Below are 21,148 nucleotides of genomic sequence, written 5' to 3'. Positions count from 1 at the left end.
TGAAAGAAACAGGTCACATAATAAGGTTACGTGGATAAAACAAAGACATTTTTGGGAAGATATGGGTCCAGAAGCCTTGGGTAACTGATGCAGAACTGGACTTGATATCTAGATCTAGATGTTCCCCCAAAGGTTTATGCAATGATAATTATGATTTTTCAGAAGTAGCTGTATCTAGAGTGTGAGATGCTGGAATCCAGGGTGTGTAATTGCTAAATTAGTTCAATGAGTGTTTTGGTGTAGTTCTAGGTGTAGATAATGGGAAGGTCACCCATTATTGAGGAGTGGTTTAATCTGATATGCCTTTTCACTGTTTCTCATAAAAATATAATGTAAGCTGAACCATTGTGTTGTTTTGGATTCTAGACTCACGTGAAGTTTGTGCATTTGAATACAGCAAACTGTTCTTTTGCACATGGTAGTACAGTGCTATCCACCCTAAGAGCACGTACCCTGGATAGAATAGAAGGTGCAGACAGGACACTGCTGTCCTCCCCTGCTGCTTTAGATGCCTTCTGCCTTCCATGGACTGTTTCTCCTTGTGCTGCCCCTCTGCCATGCCATCCTGCTTTAGGACCAATTACTATGGACTGAAAAGTCTACAAACTGTGAACCAAAATAACCCTTCCCTCCTTTGGCTTCAGGTGTTAAATATTTTGTCAAGACGGTGATAACAATTACAATATGATCTCAATATAAACTGTAATTACAATTATAATCTGATTAACCAATAAGATACATAATAATAAAATCTCAGTATTATCTCAGGGAAGCATGTAGGCCTGGCCATATCATCTCTATTTTAAGGCCTTCACAGACACGCCTCCTGCCACAATTCTGATTTCTTTTCTTTTCACTGACTTTCTTGAAAGCCCAATCTCTCTCTGACTGTGTATTAATTTCTGTCTAATTTAGCTGCCTACAATACTATGACTGGGTGAACACAAAGTAACAATTTATAAATCTGTATTCATCTACAGGAGGAGGGATTTACCTTTAACAGAATTTCTAATTATGCTCCGAATGGGTTGCCTATGGCATTAACTGAAAAAGACAAAATAATAACCCAGAGACGTCAGTAAACATGTTTTTAGTTTCCCCTAAGATCACTTACAAGAAACTCAATACACAAGTGGCCTATGTAGACGGCAGAAACAGTCACCCAATAATAAAGAACCATCTCTATAATTCACATCCACACAGCGTGTCAGATACTGTCTTATTTTGTCCTCCTAGAAAAAAAAAAGAGGAAAGAATTTATAGAAATTATATATATATATATATATATATATATATATATATATATATATATATATTTCTTTTGTTTTCTTTTTTTAGCCTGAGGGAAAACAGATAAATGGAAGCTGCCAATGTTACTAAGCAAAGCACTGGAGAAAGATTTTGCTCCATATCACCTGAGGGCAAACATCTTGCAACTCCTTTGAGCATAGAGCTCTTGTTTTAAATTATTCTTGTGCCTCCATTATACACAGCAGGAGGAGGGGAGAGAGCTTAAAACAGCTTCATTTTGAAAGACTCTCTAAAGTAAGCGAGTGAAAACAATTAACAAATATATGGCTTCGCGTTTCCAAATTTTTACTGTGTCTGAGGCAAGAGAATTCAGCGCAACTCCAAATTTGAGTCTATTACAAGGTAAAGAGGGAAGTTCAGTGTCCCTGTTTCTGTATTCATAGCATAATACCGTTTTATGCACTATAAATCAGAGTGATTCAAGAACTGATGTTAACCTGACAAATAAAGATGCCTGGAATCAGAAAACTGAAAAGAAATGGAGTGAGGAATCCAGGCAAGTGTATGAAAAAGAAAGGTCTTTGGAGATTCATAATGTTGCAGTCAAGTGAGTGCCGCTCTGCAAAAGAAGAGTTTGCTATATTCAAATGCACAAACTTCACGTGAATCATTTTATTTTTATGAGAAACAGTGAAAAGGCGTATCAGATTACAACTGTGAATATTTCAAAGTTTCCAAGACTATGAGGCTTCAGTATATCAGTTGATGAGTAAAAAGGCCATGAGGGGAACCCCACATTATAAGACTGAAAGCCTGTGCACCTCTGCACAAGCCCACGTTCCTCAAAGGAGCTGCAATTGGACACGCTGCCTCTAAGGAAGGAACAGGGCCCTGAACATGCAGGATGAGTGTGCTTAGAACGAACTCTGTGTAAGTACCTATCTGCCCACGTGCTCTCACTGCAGAAGGGTTCCTTGAAGACACACTGGAAGCAGAGATCTACCAATAGGCAGGGAGTCTCCACCCGGAACTGACCCTGCCAACACTTGATCCAGAAAAGTCAGACTTCAGCATGAAGAGAAAACTTGCTGTTTTTAGGCCAGTCAGTCCACTGTGCTTGTTATGGCACCCAGACTGACTAATGGTGACCCATAGCAACCAGATGCTGCACGGCCCTGCCCTGGATGCGTAGGAAGGCACACTGGATTCCAGAGACACCATGAGTCAGCTGGCAAATGTGAGTGCAGCCTGGGTACGAGGCAAAGTGAAAATGTATTTGAACAGAAAAATGAAGATTCTAAATTAAATATACAGATTATAAACCAGCATGTATATTATCTCATGTTGTGAAAAATACATGCATGTATATATGTGCATGCATATATGTACCTATATAAATTTATGCATTGTGCCTATGCAGTTTCCATTTGTTGTACAGATAGATGTAGATATTTTATACTTCCTAAGTAAAAAGAGTGGGATGAAATTTTAATTTTGCCTCTCCGTGTTCACCATGTTTCCACAATGCACATGTGCTGCTTCTTCTATTAAAAAGCATAATTTAATATAATTGATATTAAGTGTTTTACAAAACAAATACCTGTCTTTGCCTCTTCTACTGACCCATTACCATGGCTCTACCTTTCTTTCTTTCAGAGAATCAGCCACAATTACAATCTAACAGCTGCCTTTAGAGAATATTGTTGAAGGATATTCTGTCTCATAAGGAAAGAAAGAAAGAAAGAAAGAAAGAAAGAAAGAAAGAAAGAAAGAAAGAAAGAAAGAAAGAAAGAAAGAAAAGAAAGAAAAGAAAGAAAAGAAAGAAAGAAAGAAAGAAAAGAAAGAAAAGAAAGAAAAGAAAGAAAAGAAAGAAAAGAAAGAAAGAAAGAAAGAAAGAAAGAAAGCCAGCCAGCCTGGTACGGTGGTGCATGCCTACAGTACCAGCACTGGGGAGGATGAGGCAGGAGGTTCATGAGTTTGAGGTCAGCTTGGGATATGTAGCTAGTTCAAGTGTAGCCTGGGCTGAATAGTGAGACACCATTTCAAAGACCACATACACACACACACACACACACACACACACACACACACACACACACAAAGGGGGGAAGGAAAAGGGAGGGGAGAGAAGGGGGGTGGAAAGAAGAGAGAGAGGAAGGGGAGGGAGGGGAGAGGGGAGGGGGAGGGAAATCAACAAACGTTATTTGTCTATTGGGTCCCCAAGCTTCCAATTCACTAATCATTAAGGCAGCACAAGAATCAATCTAACCATTTCAAATGAAACTTACTCGGTTATGTAATCCATCCGCCCTATAATATTCTTCCGTATATTTAAAAAATACCATGCAACAGAAGCATTCAGAAAATTAACAGACATGGCAGTGGAGGGCCATAAGAATGTGTGAATTTATTTCATTCAGTTGCTCTTACTGAGTAATTAATGTCCTCAGAGCTCAAGTCTAGACTACTCCGGTCCCTCCTATCTGAATGATTCTGCTCCTTCTTGTTTAAGAATTATCAGAATTTTACCTCTTTGAAAATTTTAGTATTTTTTGAGTCAGGGTCTCAGGGTCTTATTATGTAACCAACAAAGAGCTCAAACTTGCAATTTTCCTGCCTCAGCTTCCCAAGTGCTGGGACTTCAGGTGTGTGTCACCACACCAGGTTCACCTCTTCTTACAGACCCAGCTCTAGTTCCATTTTCTACAAGAAGCCTTATCTAACTTCTCCAGTTCAGAATAAACACTGTGTTCCTGTGCAGATGCAGTGTGCCTCGTGTGTCCTCAAACACAGGCAACATTGGAGCCCTTCGTTATTTAAATATGTCCACATTCTCTCCCTATGTACATTACTGAGCCCTGTAAGGTAGTGTTCTATTCTGGTAAAATATTCTTGGTACACAATAAATATTTGTTGATCAACTGATGTATCTGAGATTTGCTTTTCTCACGGTTCAAAACTGTAGCAAGAGTAAAGTTAGCACAGGATTAATTGAAACGGAGGCCAATGCAGGTCTCTAAGCATGATAATGATTTTTTGAAGAGTCCTGGATTTTACTCTGTTTTTCAACTGACTCCACAAAAGGTAGGGCTGATTTTTAAATTTACAACACAAAGAAGGAACCTCTCTTCCAAGCTGATTCAGATAGATTGAAATAGTGAATGAGACCTTAAGGTTTCCACTGTCATGCACCTGGTGACAAGAAAAAAGCTTTCTCCAAGCTGTAAAACTGCTTTTTCTCTGTTGAGTGAATATCCTAAAAGCAAGAAAGAGCCAGGCTAAAAGTTGTATCTTTGCCCCCACTTTTCCAGTGCTGAGCCAGAAAAATGAGACACTAGAGAGGTGAAGTTTTGCCAAACCCTGTGAAATGAGGCATTTGCTGCTGGCGATGCAAGAGGGTTCGTGACATTTAATTGAGGAATTGTCCAATTTTCCATCTGGTTGAGAAAAAAAGAAAATCAAGGTGAAACAGTTGGGCTCCCACATATGGGAGTGAGCTGGAAGCAGGGGCCTTTCAATTCCATTTCCTTAAGGCAACGGATCTTAGCAACAAGAGAGCTGGGCTCCACAGGCTGAAGAGATCATGAGAAACACAGGGAGCTCCATGCTTTGATTCCTCTGCTTCCAGAAAGACCTTTAGACTGTGTTAACCTCTAACCTACTCCACTGTGCAACAAAACTGGTCGCACTTAAGAATGACTTGCGGAGTTACACAGATCTGTGCCAAAGTTTTGGACAGGTCAGTTGTCAGATGCTTCTTTAAACTGCGCAAGCATCTTAGTATCCTTGGTTCCTGGGAAGTGGGCACAGTAATAATGGTTAGCACACACACACATGCATATGCACACAGACAAATTATGACGGCTATACAAGGCAGGTGACCCATTCGGGATAACTGACACAATTCGGGGTAACCTTTAGAATGGTTCCTTCTAAGGCTGTTGTTCTACTATAATTTTATGAGTGCCAACCGTTCACTCTTAGTCACTTTGACAGACGTTTATACCTGTATTTTGTCATCTACGTGTTCCCTCTTCCCAGTACACCCTCTCGTTACAGCCAAATCCTATCCTAGTTTGAAGCTTATCCCAAAGTCATTGTCTTCTGGAAGTTATGCAGTCCTCATGCAGAGTTTGCTAGTCTTTTTGGAACCTCCTCATGTGTACTTCGACATAACTGCCCTTTCATGTTTATTTCATTCTGTATTGCATTATGATTGTCTTTTTTCTCCTTTTTTTACAAGCAATCTTCTATTTCCACCTGCAAAGGCTACATGTCTCAGGGCTTATTCTTCTGGCTTATTCTTATTTCCTTCCATAAGAAAATTTTGGCCCATGCTCTCAGCTCTCTTCATTTATTCATGCTCAAATGAGGATAATGGAATATTCTTACTGGTAAGTTAAGAAAGGGACAGGAGGATGAGATCAGCTCCTTTCAGAGCTACCTGTGCCACTGCATGAATGAAGTCACCCTGGAGCACAGGCGCTGTTGGTCTCCATTGTGCCATCTTTTCACCCACCTAATTTCAACTTTTCAACGATTTGTAATATACACCTGCCCCTCTATACACTCTAATAATAGTTTTACATGTTCTAGCCTTGATCCAATGCTGAATAGAATAGCAGAAAAAAACATTTCAAATTATGGGAATACCAAAGCAAATGCAGAACATTGCAATTTATACATCAGGGCAATACAAGAAAAAGTCTCAGGATGCTTAACTTCCTTGCATTAAGATTCTAAATCTGATGATGTTTTATTAATAGACTACCATAAAAATCAAAATGGGTCTCCAGCCAGTACATTCCTAAATTGGAGGCTAACACAACATCAGAACAAGCTCCATCAGGATGGCATTAGATGCAACAGAAGATGTCAAAAGCCCTGAAATAATTTGATGTAAGACTTAATCATAGATGCCCCATTGTATAAGATTTAAAAATGTCATCTAAATGGAAATGAAAGTGTACATCTGCCTACACTCTGGGGATGGTCACAAACAACTAGATGAGATCCTGAACATACCACTGTACCATCTTGGTCTTTGAATTCATTTGCTTCAATGCAAAATGCAGAAAAGTGGAAGGTGGTGGTGTGTCACAATTGTAGCTATTAATTCCGCAAGGGTCTAATCAGCGTCTGTCAGTATGCAGTGCACTGATACTGCACACCCCCACCCTGAAGCACAAAAGGTTCATCAATGCGGTTGTGACTCAGCAGTAGTATTTTTATTTGAGTTTCTTTTACCTGATAATTATAAGAAGAACAGATAACGATTCCGTGGGGCCTGAGGCTTACACATCTTGGAGAGGATACATTTTTAAGAAGATCAAACAAAATTACTAACACAAGATAAACTGGACATACTTGGACAGGGCTCTCACATGCCAGGGGTAGTGAGGATTAAGTCTCATTAGCCTCTCAGTCCCTCTTCCTCCACTCAAAGCACAAAAATGATGCATAGAATCCCAATTAAATCATTCTCTACTAAATTGTTGCCTCCATGCTTGCAAAAGAAAAATGTAAGGGGCGAAGCACCAATGTTGACAGTGATGACAATGGGGACTGACACAGAACCTAGGGTGGCACTATTTGTGTGTCCTGCCATTCACCAGTGGACACCATAGCAGATGCGATCCAGCAGCCCGTCTCACCTCCACTGTGCTGGGGCCTCGTGCTCTGCTGCTATGTCCCACAAATAACCCTTGTCCTGAACCTGGCGCTCTTTCACGTGTCCTGACAAGGAAACCTGTCTTCATGGCACAATATTCAGAATATTTTAAAGAGACTGTGCATACATCTCTTTAATTTCTAACGCGGTTTACCAAGTTTTATTTTCTTTTATACTGAAATCATGGCAAGAGTCGACTGAAGCCTTTCTGCAAATATACCTCCTGAAACAGAACTGCTTTCTCCATTTCTTTCTTGATCTGAAAAGGGAAGAAACTACTTCCTCAAAAGTAAAACAGCTGGAGTGCATACCCTGCAAGGCAATTACTTTAGTTAAGTAGGATTTCCAAGTGTGGCTTTTCCTTAACTAACCAGTTCATTTTTTGGAAAAATGATTGTACTGTATAGTTTGCCGTGCATGCTTCATTGATTCAAGACCTACTTTAAATGCCTTCCTCATGCCCATATTCTCTTAGACCCCCCAAAGTTCAGTCATGGTCTTATGAATGTGTGTGTGTGTCTCGGGGTGGAGGGAATCCTGCAGAGGTGGGCAGAGGACCAACTATGCCAGGTTGCACAGGCCACGACTGACTTTGTACCTACCGTGTACCATTTTATTTATCTAAAAATAATAATATGCAATATATTCATTATTGTTACTGTCCTATTATTTTGTTTTGAAATTCTGTTTTTTATAATTAAAAATTAAAAAATAAAGAATAACTAAAGCAGCCTCAATGTGTGCCATGGTGAAAAGATCTCCTTTGGAGGAACTTCCCATTGTTTTATTGGAATTTAGAGGAAAGGGGATTCGCCAGATTAAGAGAAGATTTTTATTTCATATTCCCAAAGTGTAACAAAGAAAGGAATAAAGTAAGGCTTTAGGTACATGTGCTGCTTCTGTGAATTTTGTTTTGTAGCTGTAAGATGAAAGTTTGGGCCATATGGTCTATGCGTGGGTGCCCAAACATTTTGTGGATTTTTACTGTTCATTTTGTTCATATGAAACAATTTTAGATTTACAGAAAAAGTGTGGTTGTATTATTATGTTCCTGTACTGTATACACCTCAGCCTAATAACTCCCCTGGATGCCAACATCTTATATAATCATATACATTTATAAAAGTGACAAATTCATGTTGGTATACTAGCAGATTTCAATGGTTTATCCACTGATATATTTTTCCTGTTCGAGGACCCAATTTAGGATAACACATTGTATTTAATCTTCATGTTAACATAGGTTCTTTCCCATCTATAATGCCTCCTCCATCTTTCACTGTCTTTCATGACCCTGACACTCTTGAAAAGAACAAGTCAGGCACTTTATATGATTTGCCACTGCTTTCCTAAGATCAAATTGCAAATACAGATTTCTAGGAAACTTGCTTGCTCAACAATCTTGAGTTTTTATGGCTCTAAACTCCAAAAGAATATCCATTTTCCAATCCTCTTTCCTCTTGTGCAGAATAATCTGCACGTGAGACTCACAAGAAGCTTAAGATATGACACTTACAGGAAGCCCTGTGTCCAATCTAATTTTGGGAGCCTCATTAACCTTTGACTCTCCTCAAATTTTACTTATGCTCTTCATTTCCTGAGTTTTTCACCTTCTCTCTGCACCCTGAATCCATCACCACAGATGCAATATGTCTACATCACAAGATGACTATATTGGTTCTTGGAGAGTTTTCTTCTTAACATGATTATTTTGGACTCTGATGCCCCAGGATTCTCTTTCTTGGGAGCCTGGGACTATATACATATTGATAGGGAAATAGCATGTATGATGTATGTATCTACAAAATTTCTATAACTCAGTATTTGATCCTTTAAAGGACAATGACTCACTCTCAATTTGCCTGTCTTTGGAAGACAGAGCTGTCTTTCTGAAGTTAAATTGTACCTGTCAACAAGTTACCTAATCCATGGATTGAATCAATAGAGATGGAGCACAACAGAAGGAAGACTTCTTTTGTGTTAAGAGGAAGTCTCTGAGCAATTTTTGTATAGGTAACTATCAGTTTTGGTGAATTTGGTAGGCAGAGCTGTCTTGCAAAGTTTGGGAATTAGGATCTGAGAATAATGTAAATATCAGAGGAAAGCCCATACTCAAGGAAATGCTTGGAGTGTGATGAAATATTGAGGAGAAAATTAATGCAGCTTCACTATTTTATAAGGTTAATCATATTTGCTTTTCTGACCCTGAACACAATGTTCCCTTTCTGTCCCAGGGCCTTTGCACATGTTGTTTCCACTGCATGGCTTGTTCTCCTATCCACCTTTCTTTTCTTTCCAAAGAGAAACCTCTACCCATTTCTGACACTAAATCAGGTTCTCTTTAACAAGCTTTCACAACTCATAGCATGCAACATAATTTATGTGTACATATTTGTGCTATAACTTAATTCAACAAAATCTACCAAGACCTTTCTATGTAAGCTAAGCACAGCACCTCTTGTTTAGTCTCTTCAAATCAAAACTCTGAGACACTGGAGCACAATTTGGTCAACATGTAGCATTTCAGTAAAGTATAAGTACCATAAGAACAAGTACTGTTTTTCTCTAAAGTGAACCATCAGTGTCTGGTAGAGTCTGATAGAGTATTGCAGGGAAAAGACATTCGATATACAAAATCTGTAGCATGATATAGCAGAAAAACCATGTACTCCAAAGTCAAATCCCCCTGATGTCAAATCTGAGTTCTAAGATTCACTAGCTCGATTAACTCAGATGATTTATTTGGCTCCTCTGTCTTGTGTTCTTGTCCATCTGAGATTAGGAAATGTCACAAATTGAGACATGAGAATGAGTAAGATAATGAGATAATGAGAATTGAGTAAGATAATATGAATAAAATCACATAAGCATGTCTAAAGTATGTTATATAGCATATAAGTAACAGCTCCCCTGTCCTTGTGTAAAACTCTCCCTTGGCCCTCTACTGAATCTGTGTTACGGTTTATGTCTAGATGTTCACCCTAAGCCCATGCACTCATGGGTGTGGCTTTGGGGAGGAGATGAGATGATGCAGGCCTGATATCCATCAGTAGGCTAGTCCGCTGATGGGTTTATACCTAAATGAGATGTCAGGAGGAGAAGCCTGGCCAGAGCAGATGGATCATACCAGAGGTGAAGGGGCAGCCTGGAAAGAAGGATGTCTCGATCTCAGGCTCTGTCTCTGTCTCTCTCTGTCTCTCCTTCCTGGATGCCATGCCATGAACAACTCTCCTCCACGGCTTTGGCCATGCCTTCATGCCTTGGAGCCAGCTGACTATAGACTGAAACATCTATAAATGATGAACCAAAATAAACCTTTCCTCCTTCAAGTTGTGGATGTTAGGTATTGTGTCTCAGCAACCAGAAATTAATTAAGACATCTGTCATTCCCCTAAAGATGGTATCAGTATTCGCAGATACTGATTTGACATTTTTCTTACCAAAATGCTATGCTTCAAGATAATCACTTTCCTATATAGTAAATATAGTATAGTTCTAAGATTAAGGGTAGATTCAGCACTATTTACCCCATATTTAGGGGAGGCTAAAGAAAGTAAAGCAACATTGTTTTGTTTGTTTTTTGAGGCAGGCTCATACTACGTAATTTAGGTTGGTCTTGAACACACCATGTAGCCCAGGCTGGCCTTAAACTCAAAGTGATCCTCCTGCCTCAGCCTCTAGAGTACAGGGATAACAAATGTGTCACCACCCCCAGCTTCTGTTCTGCTTCTATAAAAATGCCCAAATAGGGCACCCCATCCCACTTTTGAGGGTTATAAACCTCTTTTTTAACCTAGTAGAAAAATGTTGATCACAGTTTAAAGTTATACTGATGGAAAATTCAAATCCCAAATTAAAAGATGCACAAGACAACTGGGAAAACTGGTATTAGCATTTCAAAGCAGGAAAGCAAACAGCAAGATCCACAAAGGACTCTTTAAGAAGTGCCTTAGATAGGAACTCCTTTGAAGCACCACAATTTCTGGAACCACATCATGATTACCTAATAGTATCCATTATGTCTTACTAATTACCTTATGAAATTTACATTGGAAACATCTTGAAGGCAGTTCTGTAATAGAAAACTGCCAATACAGTAAAGTATAGAAGCTTAAAGGGGTCCAGAGAAAGAAAATAACACAATTCACTTACATTTGCTGAGCACCTAAAACATGCTGTACTCTGAACTGGACCTTCTACTGTAATTTTCATCTGATGTCCTCATCACAGTCTGGGAAGTGTGTATTTATAATCCCATGGAAAAGTTATCGAATTCCAAAAAGTTAATTCCAATCTACTACTTCCATTGCAACCCATGGTGAGGATAAAGACACTAAAACGTATTTATAGTTAGGGGGAGCCAAGGGGGTCCTAAATCCAGCCAAGATGGTGATTTGCCAGAACAAAGGCCTTGACCCAGGGCCCAGCCAGGATTTTATTAAGTGGTGAATAAAGGAGTGACTTGAGGATGAGTGACTGTGAGAATGGCAGGACACACATGAGTACTATAAGCTGGGCTAGGTTAGAGACCCAAAAGCACCTGTGCAACATGCATAATGAAGGATATAGACAGTCTAATCTTCCTAACACAACAGAGGTAGCATCTAGGGCTTTGGAGACAGCGTTTTAATTCTGATAATAAATTTTTCTGTCCTGAGAAATCATAGTTTCCAGGCTTGAGGCTCAATCCCAGCTGACAATCCAGGATCTGTGGCTCTACACCCTACCAGCTCATCTATGTTTTTGAGAGTCACAGGGTGGGCAAACAGCAAACAGTGACTGTCACCTAGTTTCAAAGATCAAGCATCAGCACCTCAGCCAGCCCTCTTTACATTGCTTAGAGCTAACTGAATGGCAAAGGAAATGGCTTAGCCAGCTCTGTATTTATCAGTGCATGGAGATAGGGCCAGGTTTAGCCAAAATGAAGACAACTGCTCTTTATTTAAGGAGAGTTATCCAGGTGCTCCTCCAGGACCCAAAGATACATTTATTGTTGAGTAAACAAATACTTGCTGAGGACTTACCATGATGCATCAGCATCATGTAAGAATAACATAATCACTACTGCATGTAGTAAACACACTATCTAAGGTTTCTTAGTATAATTCATACAATGGGGTGACCAACTTGTTCTGGTTTTCCAGGGATTTTTTTAATGTAACCACTGCCAGTTTTACATCTTTGAAAAAATACCCACACTGTCAGGCAAAGGGGGATGGTGGTTCACTTGGCAAAATAACACAAGAGATATTTAATTAGGCTCTCATATGCAAAAACGCAGAGTTAAACGAACTGTGAATTCTGAGCCCTCTTTTACAGACAGAGAAACAGATTCAGAAAACTGAAGTAAAATATCTAAGTTCCAGTGCAGTAAAATGAAGCTCAGAAACTGGGTGGCTGTGATTCCCAGTGACAAGATTCCACATACAACTTAAATACCTCAGAGAGCCTGCACTTCCCGGGTCGAATCTTGACTTGCACTCTCTGGTGAGATGCTTCCCCCAAAAGTGTGATGGAAAGAATATTCATGAGAACAAGGAAAGAGAAATCTGAGAGCAAATCCTTAGGGTTTGGATCTTCAGTGCTGCCCAACCCTGCTTGAAACACACCTGGCTCCTTTGTTATCTCCATCTTTCAGCTCTGGATGGTTCATGGACAGATAAAAACAAGCATTTTTCAGGTTGACTGCAGCCTTTTGTGGGTGACAAATAGCATTTCTTCAGTTGTGAGGCACAAGGTGGGAGAGAGGAATTGTTAAAAATTGGCAGGGCATGTCCAAATACCTCTAAATGGGAAATGAAAAATGCACCAAAGGGTAGTTCCGCTGATAACATCAGCTCCTTCTGAGTAAGGAGAGGAAGTTTTCCTTCAGGAAGGAGGAGGCTGGGGTTTGTAGTGAAACTGATTTAGCAGGCAGCTTTGGTGTAGAGGAGATAGATACCAAGCGGTCTGGATCACTGTCAGTGAGGGGAAGCAAAAAATTAGGGTCAGTATCCCACATCCGTCACACCTATAACTGAAGGGTCTTTGGTATGCTATCTTCAGTGATGTACACAGTATACCTCGTGCATGGTAGACCCTCACTGATACCTACTGCATGGATGGACGAGCAACAATCTCGGCATCTAACCTGCGGATATAAAAAAATGGCTTTACTACCTGAGCTCTGGCTTTCTGACCCATGTAAGGGGGAAACTTAATTACATGAGTTATATCCTTTTCAATGAAGTTCAAAACTCTAAGCCCCAAGTTACACTTGAGGTTAAGAATCCATTCATGGACAGGATAATTCTCATTACTACATATTTTCAATAGCTGAGGTAAGGAAAATGGTTCAAAACTTTGGCAGAACCATAATGATTTTCTTTAAAAAAAAATCACCATTAATGAGAATGCTGTAGAAGTGTATTGTTGGCAAGAAAATTGCTCATAAGGTTAAATTTTTTAAAAGTTATATAACAACATAAGCACCATAGTGTGATTCATCTATGTATCTATGAGCAGTCCAAGAGACACTTAAAAGACATACTACATATTACACTTCACTGCTAGCAGTGACTATCACTGGGCAGTGAATTCATAGGCATAGTATTTGTATGATTATCTCTATCAGAATTTCCCTGTATTGTCATATAATATAAATATTAGCCACAGCTTAACATCCATTAGGTATGTGGATCTTCACTAGTGAGTGGCTGTAACATAGGGTTTAGGGTATGGAATCTGGAACCAGCACCCCTGGCTCCAATCCCAGTAAAGTGCCTCAGTTACTATGTAGCCTAAGGTTAAGTAACTCAACCTCCCGTAGCTTCAGTTTCTTCTAAGTTCAAACAAATAGTAATGCTTAACTCACGTATGGAGACTGAAGCTTAAACTGGATGATCTATGCAAAATGCCTGGCATACACTACACACTTGATAAATGTTAGCTATTATTATTCCAAATGCAGAGAGAAAAACTTTTTATACGTAACCCTGCCAAATTATATAGTCAGTATCTTCAGGGACTTTTTAATTTGGTGAGAACCAGAAGACTAACATACAAGAAACAAAAGGCATATATTGTAATACCTTCCTAGAGTAAAGAAGCTGGACTGATTTTTCCCTTCTCTCTCCCTGAGCCTTTCCATCTGATGAGATGCCAAATCCCTCCAGGTACAAATCTCTCACCCTGCATTCATACCTACCCTCTCTCCTCTTCTAGCTCATGCTTATTTCTTCCCTGCTTCTTGCTTGAAGCTCCAAAGTGTTTTCGGATCTTATGCCTCTTCAAGTTCTCATGTTTTACCACCAACGGTTCCTAAAGAGTGCTTGCCAGATAAGCAGCATCAATATTCCCAGAGAACTTATTAGAAATTCAAATTCTTGGGTTCCACCCCAGAGTGACTCAAGTCAGGAACTCTCAGTACATGGTCTGGTAACTATCAGTAATCTGTCTTTTAACAAGATCTCCAGGGCATACTGATGTAGGACACTCACACTTAGGAATCTGCTCCACCTCCTGTCTTGAGATAAGTCTCCTTGAAGCACACAGCCCTCTGACATCACCTTCTCCCTGACTGCAGCCTGAGTGATGGACCTCCTGGGCAAGATCTGTGTCCAATCTACTTTTCCAGGCTCATCGTCCATTACTGTTTCTCTGCTCTAGAACAGCTTGAGTAAAAAACCAAACCAACCAAACAAACAAACAAAGCAAATTGATAGGCAGAATTGTGTTATGATCCTATTTACATTTTTCGATGACTCTACTTGGACTAACTCCCCAAATTGTAGCATTATATCTTCTTCTTCCCCATCTCAAAGGCTCAAATTCTGCTTACCCTTAAGACTCAACATCCTCTTCCTTCCAGGAGAACATGGTGGACAGGTAGCAGCAGCTACGGAGGCTCTCTGAAACACCCAGCTTAGAATTCAGGAATGGTGCTGAGTAAGGAATCATAAGCAAGAGGAGATATGCCCCGGTGATCCAAGAACGAACTGGGCTGAGAGAAACCAACTGGGAATGCAATCCTGGTGCTATAACAGGAACAGATAAAGCCTCAGCGTGGAAGCTGAAGCCCGCGCCATTGGAAGCTGTGATTTGGGTTTCCCGCCACCGAGGCTGCGTCTGAATCAGCTCGGCAGGGAGAGAGACACGCAGAAGCTCTGAGAACAGGAATCGGTGAACAGAGTTGAGAGTGGGACGGGCGGGGAGCCGTGCATCCACCTCCGGTGAGTGAGGGAAAACTGGGACTCTTCTCCACAGTCTAGCAGACTCCAACAGAGGACATTCTGGGACCCGGCAGACTTGCGGGAAGAGGGCGCTGCAGTGACTTCAGTCACCAATACGCCTCTCAAGCGGGATTGGTGAGCAGTGCCTAGCCCACGTGACTCTGCTGGTTGAGACCCAGTAGGTTAGCACAGCCCAGGTCCCAGCTCCTGAAGGTAGATTGACCTGGAGGGGTGGGCCCGGCATAGGCTGCCTGGTCCATAACTCCCTGGTGCGCTGCGGTGGGTGGGAACACCTAGCCGGCGCAATTCAATCAGACTGTGGCTGACAGGGAAGGAAGCTGGGCCTCCTATATACGCTTGCATATATAAGGAACAAAGAATATGGGAAGAGGCAGCAACAAGAAAGGGTCCTCGGCCCCTAATCCTGAGAAAGAGGCAGCAGCAGACACAGCACCAATAGACATAAAGCGCTATCTCGAGAGCCTCATAGACAAGTTCAGGAATGAAGTTATTAATGACCTGAAGCTAGACATAAGCAGAATAGTTAGAGAAATGCTAAGCACCACCCAAGAAAAAACAGATGGTGGAATGGAAGAACAGAAAAAGAGGGGAGAATTGTTTAATGGAGAAAATAGAGAAAGCATAGAATACGTGAAGCAGGTTCAAAGAGAATACCAGGAAACTAAAAAGTCTATCGAAAACTGGCATAACAGCTTGAAAGAAACTAAGGACAGATTATCTGAACTGGAGGGCAGATTTGTAATATGGGAGCATGAAATGAAAAACTTCTTAAAATAACAAAGAAACAAACAGCAATAATACAAAGACTAGAAGATGATAAGAGGGTCTATAACTTAAGAATTAAAAACATAAAAGAAGAAGTAGGGACACAAACAAATGAACTACAAAAGCTACTCACAGAAATAATCCAGGAGAATTTTCCTAATTTAGCAAAAGGTAAAGATACTCAGTTGTATGAAGCATACAGGACCCCAGCCACCTAAAACCCAAACAGAGCAACACCCAGGCATATAATAATTAAAATTCCAGAAATCCAATACAAGAACAGAATACTAAAAGCCATCAGAGACAAGAAACAGATCACTTACAAGGGAACACCCATCAGAATTACAGCAGACTTCTCGGGACAAACCACCAAATCACGAAGAGCATGGGGGGAAATAATTCAAGCTTTGAAAGACAATAATCTCCAGCCAAGATTGATATATCCTGCACAACTATCCCTGGAAATTGATGGAAAAACAAGGTGCTTCCAGGATAAAGAGGAACTAGGGGAATATGCAACCACCAATTCAACTCTACAGAGAATACTGCAAGATAGTCTAAAAAAGAAAAATACGAAGAATCCAGAAGTAGCGGCAGAGAGGCCACAATGAATGGAGCAGAAAACAAAATGAAGAAGACAAACTGAAAACTAATGACAGAAAAAGAGCTCAACAGAAATGAGGCAGAGAAGACTGGATGATAGGAACAGCTATTTTGGAAAAAAATGACATCTTAAGAGGTAATACTGATTTAGTATCATCTTGTTTTGAAGTCTCATCAAGCTTTTGTTCTTCTGTCTCCATTGGTCTAAACAGGTGGTATCTTATTGGATTTTATTATATATGATAGTATAAGCAAAACCTTTTATAGACAAGGAGATTATACAGAAACCATTGTTTATTTTCTGTTAGTTGATTCTAAATACCCTGTAATACTGTCATTCTCTTGAATGGTTTTACATTGTTTTGATATATTTGATGCTACAGTATATGAAGTTATGCTCAAAGATTTCAAGGAAAGAGACAATATGGTAACTACTTTTATGCCGGGATAATCTTGTGGTGAAACACTATTTTGCTTAAATGGTTATGTTTTGATCTGCGCTGATTTGCTGTTATGCCCTCTTTTATTTCAATCTCCATTTTATTGTTTACTTTTTTTATCCTTTTAATTAAGGGAAAAATAAATTTAAAAACAGCAGGATATATTATAGTAACCCACTTTGACTTTCCATTATCTTGATTTAAAGCCCTGTATTACTCTCACCATCTTGTTTTGACTGATGTTCCTCTATTCTGTTTTGCTTGATAGTACCACGTTCGAAAGTTTAGGCAACAGCCGTGAAGATAGTGCGATTCATTATGATGCCCATTCTGGTTGACTATTATCTACTTTTGAAGACCTATAATGTCTCCAATGTTTTGGTTTTGTTGGTTTTGTTCTTTACTGTTCTGTTCAATTTTATTATAACTGATGATATAGGCAATTCTATTAGAGATAGTGGGAGGCATTATGGTAATCATTGTTGATCACCTAGTATTATGCTTTTACATTATCTATTACGTCCACCCTTTTGATTTGACTGACTGTTCTGTTATGTCACATTTGGTTCTACTCTCTTCCAAAAAAGTAATAAGAACTGTGGGAACAACAAAACCCAAAATGTGTAATTGTCATTGTATAAAAGAGAGGAAAAGAAAGTGCTCTAAACGATATAACTGCATGTATATTTAGGTGTGTGAGATACATAATGATATTACTGAGTTTTGTTGGATCCTTGAACAGAACTCTTTGCGGTCTCACTGTTGGAATGTCCACTTTATAAGTTTTAATTTTGTAACTTGTACAATTATTTCTAAGATGACAATATGTAATCCATTAACTAGTGATTTCCTACTGTTTTTTTCTGTAAATCTGTATAACTTGTACCCTTTCTCTGCTTTGTTTTTCTTTTTCTCCTTAAATAAAATTTTTAAAAAAAGACTCAACATCCACCCCAAAACTGCCTCTCTGTACACCATCAAGCAAACTCATCCTTTTTCAAAAACTTTGATAGTGTTAAACTGGCCCATTTTCTCACTTCCTCTCTCAGCATCACTGTGATCATTAGCTTTCTGGGGCTGCCATAGGAGATGATCACGAACTAGGGATTTAAATGAACAGAAGGTGGAGGCACTGCTGTGGCTTTCCCTTCGTGTTTGCTTTGCCAGAAGACCTTGGCACTCCTTGGCTTGTGGACCATCACTCTAATTTCTACCTCCTCCATTACAATTCATCTTTCCTTTACCTCCCTCTCTTCCTCTTCCTTAGTACCAGAAATTGAACTCAGGACTTTGTGTTTGCCAGGCAAGTATTACGCCACTGACCTGTCTCTACACCCCTGGCCCTGTCTTCTTCTTTCATAAAGACACCACTCATTGTTGAGTTAAAACTTACCCAAACCCAATATGACCTCCTCTTAACTTGCTTACATCTGAGACATTCTATTTTAAAAATCGTATTATAAAGTGAAGACTGAAGATCAAACAAGTTCCTTGGAAACATAAAATTATTTTAGCTCAGTGGGACAAGCACCTGCCTGGAAAGCATGAGGTCATCAGCTCGATCCCTGGTACTAACAAACAAAAAATCAAATCGTAGTCTTAGATACTGGGGTGTAGGACTTTAACATATGCTCTGGAAAACAATTCAACCTATGGTGATTTTCATATGTGACAGATCATCTTGAAACAGTAGCAAACCCTCAAAGGAGGTACTCTAGCTCACTGTTACTTTTGCTTCTCTGTACATGTTCTCACTCACCCACACAACCTCTTCATAGGACCTGGTTCAGGCGTACACTCTTAACACACTACTATTTAAAGAATAGAATACTAAAGCAGAAGTCACATTAACTCACGGCAGAGCACAGTGTTGTGTGCCGTGACTCTGTCAAGTATGGTGCACTGGGATGTCAGGCAGGAGAAGTCTCTGAGACCTGGGAGGCTTACAGAAGCCTGCATGGAGGAAGAGGGGTTTTCAACAAATGAACACGATTGGGCAATAAACAAAAAGAGGATGTAACCTTCCAAAGAGGGAGTTAGTCCTAACAAAACATTATAGAAAATGAAATTTAAGAAAATAAAAATCTGCATTCAGAGAAGTGGAGCTCTGGAGACTGATCTGGAGTAAAATGTGGATATTAGGCAGAAATGAAAAACAGTCTATTACTTCCTCTCCTTGTTAGTTTGGTGACTACTGTATTTTTTTTTTTTTCTGCTAGTTTATTACTCTCTGGGATGGCTTGTAAATTCTCTTTCTGAGAGAAGATAATTGAGTTGGCTGCTAAATGCAACTAAAGAGCCCTGGACTCCATTCTCTTGGCACTAATTATCTCCCTGGGCTAGAGGTAGCCCTGGACGGCCAGGGTGAACCCAGACCTGCCTTGGTTACTTTCGTATCTCCAAAGCTTGCCATACAAAATGGGCTTAATAGAGACATCTTGACTGAATGAGTGGATGAATGGAAGACAGTATGAAAACTACATATGTGTGTATACAAAAGCACAGGGTCTGATATTTAAAAAATAATCTCACCATTATATTATCACACGTTCCACAGGTTAAATGCTTACCTGACTCGGTGTTTTGTAACTTAATCCCCAATCTTGTCTATATTATCAGTGTGTTATACATGACTGTATTTATTTATTTTATATTCAGCTGCATTTAGCATATTCATGAGCAATATTAAATACATCAGAAAGTACTGAAGGGAGAATTGTTCATATTCACGTGCAGAGCAGATAATGGGATTGAAAATGGTGATCTTAATTAATTCATAAATTGTGGTGTAAATAACCCCAGAACACCTAAAAGCTATGATTTTTTTCACAGTTTTTCTCAAATTTCCTTCAATACATGCATCCTCAAAGTACATTAAACAAGAAGTACACACAGCTTATGATTTTGTGCTGACTGGTATGTCCTTCTCATTGGTAGCCTTAACACTCACAATCTTTTCTTGGCAAGCAACAGGAGGTTTGGGACACCATCATATGTTGCTCTTCATTGTGACAGAAGATTATTAAATTTTATCTTAAGTTTCAGATGAAATATTAAATCACTTTAAGGAAAAAATTTTCCAAAACTACCTCAGATTGTCTACTATGTGGTACATATATGTTAATGGCTAACATCAGTGATATATATATATATATATATATATATATATATATATATACTTTTAAATAATATATGGGTTAATAGAACTCATCACTATCACAGCCAATATTATAAAGCAATTGTGGGAATGAATACTGGGAAGTTTTCAGTACTCATTAAAGCAAAGCATTAAGTTATCTAACTTAATCATCATAATAACACAGCTAAAAACTGCAATTACTATCATTTTACTCAGAAAAAAATGCTGGGAAGATATAGGAAAAATAACTAGCTCAACATCACAAAGTTAGTAATTTGAAGAATTAGATTTTAACTGCATTATTCTTGCTGATTCTAGCATGAATCTATTTGCTTTTTTTTATATTACAGATGGAACCCAAGGTCTCTGCACTGAGCTACACTTTCACTCTTTTGTTAAAAAATGTTCTTATTTTGGGAGAAGTTTTCACTGAGTCGTTAAGTTGCCCAGGCTAGGCTGTAACTTGCAAGTGTCCTCTCATTTTTGACTTGAGAAAAGTCAACTATAAGAAAACTACCGATAGTTTTCTTATAGTCATAAAACCGGGGCCAAGGATACTTTGTACCTTACTTTGATACTGTCATGATGGTTACCTACCATGACAGAACTCAGAAACCATATACAATGCAGATGACAGTGAGGCAAAAACGCATTGCCTTTATGGACGTTACCACTTGTCTACACGTCCTCCTGAACTCAGATACTGAAACTTAACCTCAGTGTGACTTTAATAAGATGTCAAATGTGCAGGGCATAGGTTTTAAGTTATGAGGTCCTTACCTTTGCACATGGGCTTAAAGCATTCTCAAAACATCTTCACATAGAATTTCCCTTTTCTGATGTCTTCTACCAAATGTGGACACCACATTAAAGGTGCCACCTCAGAAGCAGAGTCCAACCCCTACCCCCACCAGATCTCCTGGACCCCTGATGTTGGACTTTCCAGTCTCCATGACTGTGAGAAAGAAGCTTTCATTATTCAGGAATTGTTCCCTTTGTGGCATTTTGTTGTAGTATTAGGAATGGAATTGGCCAACTTAACTGCTAA

Source organism: Cavia porcellus, unplaced genomic scaffold (genome assembly GCF_034190915.1).
Source record: "Cavia porcellus strain 051 isolate PalLab524CR breed Dunkin Hartley unplaced genomic scaffold, mCavPor4.1 scaffold_19, whole genome shotgun sequence".
NCBI lineage: Eukaryota > Metazoa > Chordata > Mammalia > Rodentia > Caviidae > Cavia > Cavia porcellus.
This window is presented reverse-complemented; position numbering follows the sequence as displayed.